The 9,154-nt window shown below is 44.6% G+C and overlaps 1 long non-coding RNA gene across 1 annotated transcript; it reads right to left on the bottom strand.

The window, feature by feature from the left end:
- Positions 1-1,106: 1,106 nt before the first annotated feature.
- On the bottom strand, positions 1,107-4,393 carry LOC107968405 (uncharacterized). Its single transcript, XR_001709545.2, has 3 exons — positions 4,224-4,393; positions 2,772-3,077; positions 1,107-1,649 (listed from the first exon to the last, which is right to left on the bottom strand). It is a non-coding gene; the product is annotated as an uncharacterized LOC107968405 (long non-coding RNA).
- Positions 4,394-9,154: the final 4,761 nt, after the last annotated feature.

Raw genomic sequence — 9,154 nt, 5'->3', positions numbered from 1 at the left:
GAAGGTCCCCCCAAATTGCACCCCCTTCCCTTTTGCCTAGTCAAGATTATAGGTTCCTGGGTCCCTTCACTGTGCACAGGAATGTACCTGCTGGTTGATTTCAGACTTAAACAAAGAGTAGAGCTTCTGGTTCTTGTTCTAAATCTTGTTATTAAACTCTTCTCCTGGGCCTAAATTTTTCTCAAGCTCTTTGCATTGTAGGTATGTAGAATATATTTTTCTCTACAATTTCCACAGCTTAAAGTCTTTTTGTTTAAGTTTAGCAGGCAGAATTTCTTAAATAAACTTTAAGCTGACACTACTGCCTGTGTAGGTAAGAACCCCCATCCATCATCCACTGTCCGGCCCCAAACCACTGATGTGTTTCTAGCACCACCACCTGGGAACTGGTGGTATCAAAAGATCAGAGCTACCTGGGCTATGCCTTGGCAAGGAGCACAAGGTGCGTCCTTTGTGAGGCACACACTAGGACTAGGTTTCCATTTCTTTATTTTGAGAGATTAGGTAAACCTTCTCCTTGTCCGCTGACCAGCCCAGGAAGTCTTGGTGGTGAAGAGAAGAAAAGGATGTAGCTTTTCTTACATCCAATAAGATAAACAAATGCAGCTAGAGAACAAAAGACTGGATAAACTGCCACAGGATGGTCGATATGCATTGACCTAGAAAGAGACAGAATCCCCTCTACATCATTCCTGGAGGTGACAGCTCCCCAGGAGGTTTTCTGTGACCCACTCACCCCCACCTATCATCCAAATGGATTTCCACAGCAAGCTGAACAAACTTCAGCCATACTTCCCCACACTTAGCTCTGTGCCTCAACATCAGTGACCACACTTACTCTTGCCTAGACTGCAGAGTATTTGTCCAGGTTGCTCTGTATCTTCATTCCCTATGCTGCCCTCAAACATGTGCATGCACACACACTCACACGCACACACATGCACACATGAGGACACAGGCATGCATATGCACACACAGGGTCTAGCCTCTGGGAGAGGCTCAATGACTTTAAACTTCATTTAATCCTAAAGAGCAGAGCTAGAGGTGGTGTGAGTTAATGTTAAGCGATTTCATTTCAAGTCTCCGAAAGAGATGGTGGGATTGGGGTGGGGGCATATGAAAGATGCTAAACACCCAGCCCAGGAATCCTTATAGAAGAACTGTTTCCTGGAGATGAGGAGCTCAGCAAGTCCATTCTGCTTGTCTCCTCTCAGACACCAGGAAGTCCCAAAGACCTGAGGTGCTGCTGAGTAAATTAGACCTGCCTCCATATCCCTTTCTCTCACTCCCACATCTCCATCCAGGGCAGCTATCAAACTGGAACCCCACTGGGGGCTTAGAGCAATCATACCTCCGCAGGTCTATGAGGGCTGCATGGACAACAGAGCCCCTTGCACACTTCCTGGCCACCATGCTCCAGCCCACAAGATGACAGCTGTAGATGAAGAAACCAAAGACACAGATCACAGACATGATTCTCTTCGACCTGAGCTGGAACTTAACTTTCTTGGATCCCATGCTTTGCTCCTCCTTTTGCATCATCTTGAGCTTGTACCCAGGCTAGGGTAACAAAGGCCTGGGAATTTTACTCTTTCTGATGTTCAATTCTGATTCAATGATACAATGTCAAACTGACATGTATTAACCTCCTGAAAAAAAAAGAGAGATCAGATTTTAAAGTAACTAGGAATAGCATAGATGAAGAAGAGAAACAGTCAATAATAGGAGAAAAGACAAAATGTCTGCATAACTATTAATAGAACATATCAAAACACAGGAAAATTTGCATGACATTCTAAAAGTCATTTAGTCCTGCCTCCCATCAAATTATTCTCCACCAAAAGGCCTTCAAAAGATTAGTTGGCACTTCATTAAACACTTGCTGGGCCAGACAGTTGATAAACTTAGGAAGTGCTGCTACTGGCCTGAGAAGAGGGTGTTAGCAACTTCTTCCTTACCTCCTGCCACTTCCACCCACACGTGCTGCTCCCACTCTCTGGAACATTTGGGAGCATGTCTTCATAAGGGACAGCCTTGAATTATGTGCAGGCTTGTGCTCCCTCCTCCAAACTTTTCCTTCCTCAGACTAAAACTCCCCTACTCCACTTTCCATTTTTTAACAGGCACTCTATCTTGGTGCTTCCCAAACTTTTTGCTTTTTTTCTGAATCATTGCAATGTGAGAATGATTGTCTCAGACAGCAGCATCCGTAACCAGCCTCAGCCCTCTGAGTTTGGAGTAGACATGGGCAGGCATCGGCTCCTTGGTGCAGCCCCAGAGATACTCCCCTTGGCTGAGTGCTGTGCTCCAATGGAGGCAACCATGGCTTTGATCATGGCAGTGAGTGAGTGGGAGTGAAGGTCTTAGTCCCCAAGGATGGAGAATTAGGGAGAGAAGAGGGAATATCTCACATGTGAACATTCAGGAGGAAGCTCCTCCACTGCTGTCACTAAAGCATAAAAGTTTATCTCCTGTTTTTTGCAGTGTATCATCAACACAGGAAAGATGACCTAGCAGCAGCTGCAGCAGTGCCAGATCCCCTGCCAGTCCCCTTCTGGGTCCCCAAGCCCTGCTCTGTACCCCACAGCTGGCAGAAGTGGACTTCCTCTCCATGCTAACAGGAATACCACCAAAGCCAAAGAGGCTCTTCTGAAGCCTCCCTTCCCCCCAGCATGTAGGCAGTACGTTGCTCCCTGCACCCTCTCCAATCTCTTTCTTCCAGAATCACAAAGCCCAGAAATTACCTTTCATCTACTGAAAGAGAAAGATACCTTCATAGACCAACAATCTGAGAGCAGTTCATCAAGGGTCTCCTCCCGGCTCCTCCTCCAAGCAAGGATTGGACACGTGGGCCATGTTTCAGGCTTCTTTGGTAAACAGCAGACCTGCTCTCCATTCTCTATTTTGACACTGTGTGGTCAGGACCAGTCAGTTCATCTAACTGTTGCCTCCACCACCACTACTGCCACCTGCTGGCTCAAGAAGGCATCTCAAGTATGGAGTTTTCCTTCCTTAGCTCTCTGTACCCCTGGGTTCCACCATTTTGGGGGTCTTAAGTAGCAAGGATGATCGAAATTCTAAGAAAGAAAAACTGCTTTAGACAATGGTAAAGTCTTAAGAATTTTCTTTTTCCAATCCTTCAGCTTCAATCAAGACAATTACAACATTTATTTATCACCTCCTCTCCTAAGAGACCTGACCCCTCAGTCTGCTTCTAAGCCTGTTTTGAACATGCCGAGATGACTCTTCCTTTCCTCTAGAGGCATGGGGACTCTATCTCACTCATCACACACACCTCCTTCCCTCGTGCTCCCACCCTGAGCACCCCACAGCCCACAAGACCCCAACTCTCATGAGCAACAAGGAGAAGACCTTCCCAGGCCACTGGGCCTCCATAGGTGGTGAGTGACTCCTCCCAGGTCCTTCCCAGAAAACAGCAGGAATTAGACAAAAGTACACTCAGGACCTTCCTGGGGGCCAGGTGTACCATCCTTCCCCTTCCTTATCCTCTTTTTAAATTTATTTATATTTTTGTGGTAAGAACATTTAACATGAGCTCTATCCTCTTAACAAATTGTAAGTGTATTAATACAATGCAAAATTGTTGACTATGGGTACAAAGTTGTTCAGCAGATCTCTCGAGCTTATTCATCTTACTTAATTATTTTATGCCTGTTGATTAATAACTCATTTCATCCTCCCCCTGTCCCTGGTAACCACTGTTACAGCCTTTGATTTAATGAATTTGACTATTTTTAGATACTTGATGTAAGTGGAATGATGCAGTATTTGTCTTTCTGTATTTGACTTATTTCACTGCATAATGTCCTCAAGGGCCATTTATGTTGTTGAATAAGGCAGAATTTCTTTCCTTTTTAAGGCTGGATAGTATTCTATCATGTGTATGTACCACATTTTCTTCATTCATCTGTTGATGGACATTTAGGTTATTTTCTCATCTTAGCTAAAGTTTGATTAGATAAAGCTGCTTATTCCAACTGCTACTGTTCCAGCCCATGCTGCCTCCTGTGGCAAAAGAAGATCATTAGGGAAACACAGTGCTGCCTCCCACTTTATTAAAAAATATGAAGACCTTGTAAAGCTGGTTAAGAAATTGACAAGAACTACTTCAAATCATCTGAAAATGTCCCCCAAATTTTCTGACTTTGCGATCCCACACTCAGTGAAGGAAATGGGTCTCTGCTTTTCACTGCCTTCCTTACCTGTGCAAAGAGTTCTCGCTTTGTGCCCTGAGCCTGCAGAAGTCACTCTCAACCTGCTGAGGGATTTTCTCTTCATCTCTGCTCTCTCCATTAAGACATCTGCCCCAGTGGGCCCCCAGTTTATTGCCCTTGCTTGTAGCTGGGAAGGTGATGGTGTCACAGGAGGAAAAAGGAAACAGAAGCCTGGTGGGCACCTTAGGAGGAGCCCTCAGGTAGAATGTGGACTCCACAGAGGAGTCCGGTAGAGCTTCACTCAAGAGAATGACTCCCATTTACCCACAGGATCCTTCCCTACCGTGCCTGGCCCAGCTACCTCCCTGCCAAGTCCACTCCATCCTGTGTCCTCCCCAGTGCTCCTGAAGCGGGTCTCACCAGGCAGAGAATGTGTGTGTGTGTGTGTGTGTGTGTGTGTGTGTGTGTGTATGTTGGAGGATGAAGAGGAGGTGCAGGGCAAGATAAACCCTAGCTGCAGGGAAGGGGAGATGGACACTCGCTGAAGCTTGAGTCCATCTCTGCTTGGGAGCCTGGATCAGATGGCGGCTGTATCCTGGACAAATCCAACATGATCTGGGATTTTCAGCCTACACAGCCCAGCGGTACCTGCCTCCTGGAATCTCTGGGCCTCATACAGATATATTCATGTTGGAAGCTGACCCTGAGAAACAGATCTCCATCTCCATAAAGTTGGATCTCCCTCCTCTGACAGACAGTTTATTTGATTCTTATCTCCCCTGCTGAACTTTGTCTTGTATATCCATTCATTTATTTCCCAAATATTCACTGAGCATCTATTATATGTCAGGCCCTGGCCCAGCACTAAAGATGCAAAGAATAATAAGAAAGCCCTTTCCTGGATTAGGGCACTGTATGAGACAGAAGACAGCATTGCCCCCCGGCAGAACAGGTGGGGAGTCAATCCATGGGGAGCACATCAGGCATGTTCAGAGATGGTATCTCTTAACTGCAGCAGGGTGGGGGTCCAGAGCAGTCCACATGGAAGGTGGAATTTTCAAATTGTATATAGAAGATAAAAAATAAATAAATATCAATAAGGCAAAAAGGAGGGGGATACTCCAGTTAGAGAGAAAAGCAATTGCAAAACCATTGAAATATTATTCCATATCCTTATTGACAAGAAGCATTAACTATTGCCTGGCCAACATGTGCCAAGACACACACTGGACACTGCAGAAACAGAGATTTTAAAAAGTAATTGGTTCCTGATCTCTACACTACATCATGTGAGAGAGTAGATCAGGAAATAAATAACTACAAAATATGGGGATAAAAATTTCAGAATGAGCTTGGCTAAGGCAACTAACTGCCTGGGAAGGTGAGAGAAATCATGCCCAAGGAGAATTTCCTATGAGTTCAAGGTTAAGGAGGAGAGAGGGAGGACTCGGCTGGCAGAGCAAAAACTCGGAGTTTAAAAAAATAAAAAAAGTCTAGCATATTTTGGAAACTGCAAGTAGCTTTACCCCAGAATCTACGGTAAAAGTAGAAGACCGAGCTGAAAGTAGACACCAGATTAGTAAGAGTTTTGTTGACCCAACCAAGAGCCTTGGGCCTCATCTTAAATTCAATAGTAAAATTAAGCTTTTGTTTTATAAAATTCACTTTGGCAATGCTGTGGGGGTTGAATTAGTGGTGGGACTCTTTGGAGACAGGGAGACCTGTGATGATGATGCCACAGTAAAGGCAGCAACCATGGCTGTGAGAGGATGGGGGACCAACTTGAGAGAAATGTGCCTGCAGCTCCCAAACACACCCTGGCTTAGAAGCCTGTGGCTCAGGAGGTAGAATCTGCAGATCCTGATAGCACATTTGGTGTGAGGTTGAGTAGGAAGCAAGAGTCTGGGATGATCCCAGGTTTCTGGTTAAGTCTTGGTGGACAGGATGCTATTCACAGAGTCGGAGCGCATAAGAGGAGCAAGAGGGGCATGTTAGGAAAAATGTGGAAGGTGTTGAACTCTGATTTTGTAAAATCAGCTTGAGGTACCAAAGTACATCCAATGGATGTTAGTATTGGGACCTAGAGCTCAGGGAAGAGGGTGGGCTTTGGGATTCTCTATGCAGAGCTGGTACTTTCAGCAATGGTGGATAATAATATCAGCAGCAAGGGTGAAAAATGAAGGTGCAGGTGATGTTGAAAGGATTCAGCAGAGGAGAAAGGGCTCTGGAAGGAGAGTAGATGAGGTTGTAAGTGGGAGTCTACCCATGTCACAGAGGACCAAAAGGGAAGAGGGTTAAAATATAGGACACAACTGTAACAATTACTGCAGTAAAGTCAAATAGGATAAACCCTGAACCATGTCCATGAGGATTTCATAGAACATTCTTCCCCCTTTATATAATGAATGAGCAAAAATACACAAATATCAAGAAAAACTTACACAATGGTGATTGATAAACAGTGAAAGGGGAGGATGTATATCTGGTTCCCATGGGCCAGATATGAGCCATAAGGGAGGGAAAACTGGCTGTCCAGGTGGTCTAAAATCCTGTCCAAGAGGTGAAGATGAGGAATACCAGCCAAGAGAAGCTGTAGGAGAGCTTGCCAATGCCTAGGTGCTACAGGAGCCATGCACAGCTAGACAAAGCAGACATGCCTGTCATACTAAAGAACTGCGGCCAACACCCAGCCAGCAGGGAGAGGAGAGTCTGTGAAGAACACATTCAAGTTCTCCACGGGAGAGAGGTCAGCCGTAAGCAACTGCCAAGCCCAGAAAGCTCCTATGCCAGTTCACAAAGTTTTCAGGTCTTTCTTTCTCATTCCTTTGCAGCCCCTACCCAAATGGACAAGAGGCAGCTGGGTGAGCAAGGGAAGAAAATTAAAAACTTCTAGTAGCTAATAGAGAAGATACTCTTCTTTTCTGTGAAGCCTTCCTTCCTGCAGTAGTACCAAGTAGGAAAGAGAAGGAAATCCAACATTCAAGGAAAGACCTTCTGATTACTGAAATAAGATTTTTTTATGTAAATAGAAATTATTTTTATGTAAATAGAAGTAAGAAATCATGCGATTTCTTAGCATGATTCTAAAAGTCAAGGGCATCTGCTAGAGATTTCATTCCAAGAGAAAGGGAAGAGCCAGCCCCACAGAGAGGGTTTTAAGAGGCATCAAGAGAAGAAATAGAGTTGCTTTCTGACCATCATGCAGGTTCTGCTTGTTCAACAAGAATTACACAGACAGATAGAAAAAGGCATGGAAAAAAATAGAAATACTTTGCCAAAAAAGCAGCGAGGGAGATTCTAATGGAGTTAAAATTTCTGATACATAGCATGTCCTCGGGCTGATACAATATGCAGACATACAGGGCCTTCAGACACACACAGAGAGGAATCACTGAATGGCCCAATGACTTTTTTGGCCTAAATTAAGTTACTATCTTTTATCAATAACATTGATATCAACTCTTCCTACTCAAAAGTGAAATCATCCGTTAATAGTTAACATTAAAATATCTAATCTTACTGTGAACGCCACCAGGAGCTTTGGCTGGAAGGCAGGGGAAAAAAATGCTATAGAGAAGGGGTCTGAGGAAAATATTGAGTTGGAGAAGTGGGATTATAGGGCCAACACCAGAAAATGAGAGAATGAGACAGAAATGAAGACACAGAGAGAGAGGTTCAGCAAACCAATGAAGACACCTGGCCAGCGTTGACAAAAACGATAACTAATATGAATAACAAACATTTTTGGGGGGTACTTCATACAGGGCATCTCCAGTCTTTACAATTCTATGAGTCTAGTGAGGCACTGTAATGGATGAGGGTGTAGGTTTTGCACTTGCAAATATGACTGGCATGTTATGAGCAATCGACATAAGTTATATATTATCTTAAGATGATGGTGACATTATATCATTTTATAGATGAGGGAATCGAGACCTGGATGGTTAAGTAAATTACTAAGAGTTGTTCAGCAAGTAAAGGATGAAAGCAGGATTTTTTTTTTTTTTTTTTGAGACGGAGTCTCACTCTATTGCCCAGGCTGGAGTGCAATGGCGTGATCTCGGCTCACTGCAACCTCTGCCTCCCAGGTTCAAGCGATTCTTCTGCCTCAGCCTCCCGAGTAGCTGGGATTTCAGGCATGTGCCACCACGTCCAGCTAATTTGCTAATTTTTGTATTTTCAGTAGAGATGGGGTTTCACCATGTTGGCCAGGCTGGTCTCAAACTCCTGACCTCGTGATCCGCCCACCTCAGCCTCCCAAAGTGCTGGGATTACAGGCGTGAGCCACCGCGCCTAGCAAAAGCAGGATTTAAACCCAGAAATCTGACTTCAGGGTCCTCTTCTAACCCTAATCTAGGCAAGCCGGGCTTTGACATTTATCTCTTCTTCCAGCCTCTCGTGGAGGCCCAGCAGCCTAAGAAGCCTGTTCTGTGTTTCGTCTCAGTAGTAGCTCCTTCCAGCTAGCGAAGGAAGTCACAGCCACCAAACCCTAAGTGAAAGGTAAGGCTAGTAGCTGGGATACCAAATGTAACACTGCCAGGAGTGCTGACCTTTACAGAGGAAGGTTTTAAAGACTGGAAAGATAATGGGCAAACGTCCTACTGAAAGTCCAGTGACTGATATACTTTGATTCACTGAGAACTGCTTGAGCAAGAAATAGGAGAGGGAAGAAAGGAGAAAGAGAAAGATAACAATGGCTAGTAGAATTCACTACATTTTTTACATTGCTGTCACAAATGACTGCCATCCCCATATCTAGATTGGTAGCTTTGGTCCAGAGCTGAACATAGGTGAGGCTGGGTCTCCTGAGATGGGGGTGAGAGCTGCTTCTCAACAGCTTTGAGGAGAGAGAGCTGATGAACAATATTATGGAAGAAAGAGGAAATTCTTATGAAAGGAGTGAGCTGCACAAAGACTATGACTCTATCGTCAATTATTCCAGTGATAGGGGGTTAAATCCCAACCCATTCTCCTCTTTT

Source organism: Pan troglodytes, chromosome 1 (assembly GCF_028858775.2).
Source record: "Pan troglodytes isolate AG18354 chromosome 1, NHGRI_mPanTro3-v2.0_pri, whole genome shotgun sequence".
Classification (NCBI taxonomy): domain Eukaryota; kingdom Metazoa; phylum Chordata; class Mammalia; order Primates; family Hominidae; genus Pan; species Pan troglodytes.
This window is presented reverse-complemented; position numbering and strand designations above follow the sequence as displayed.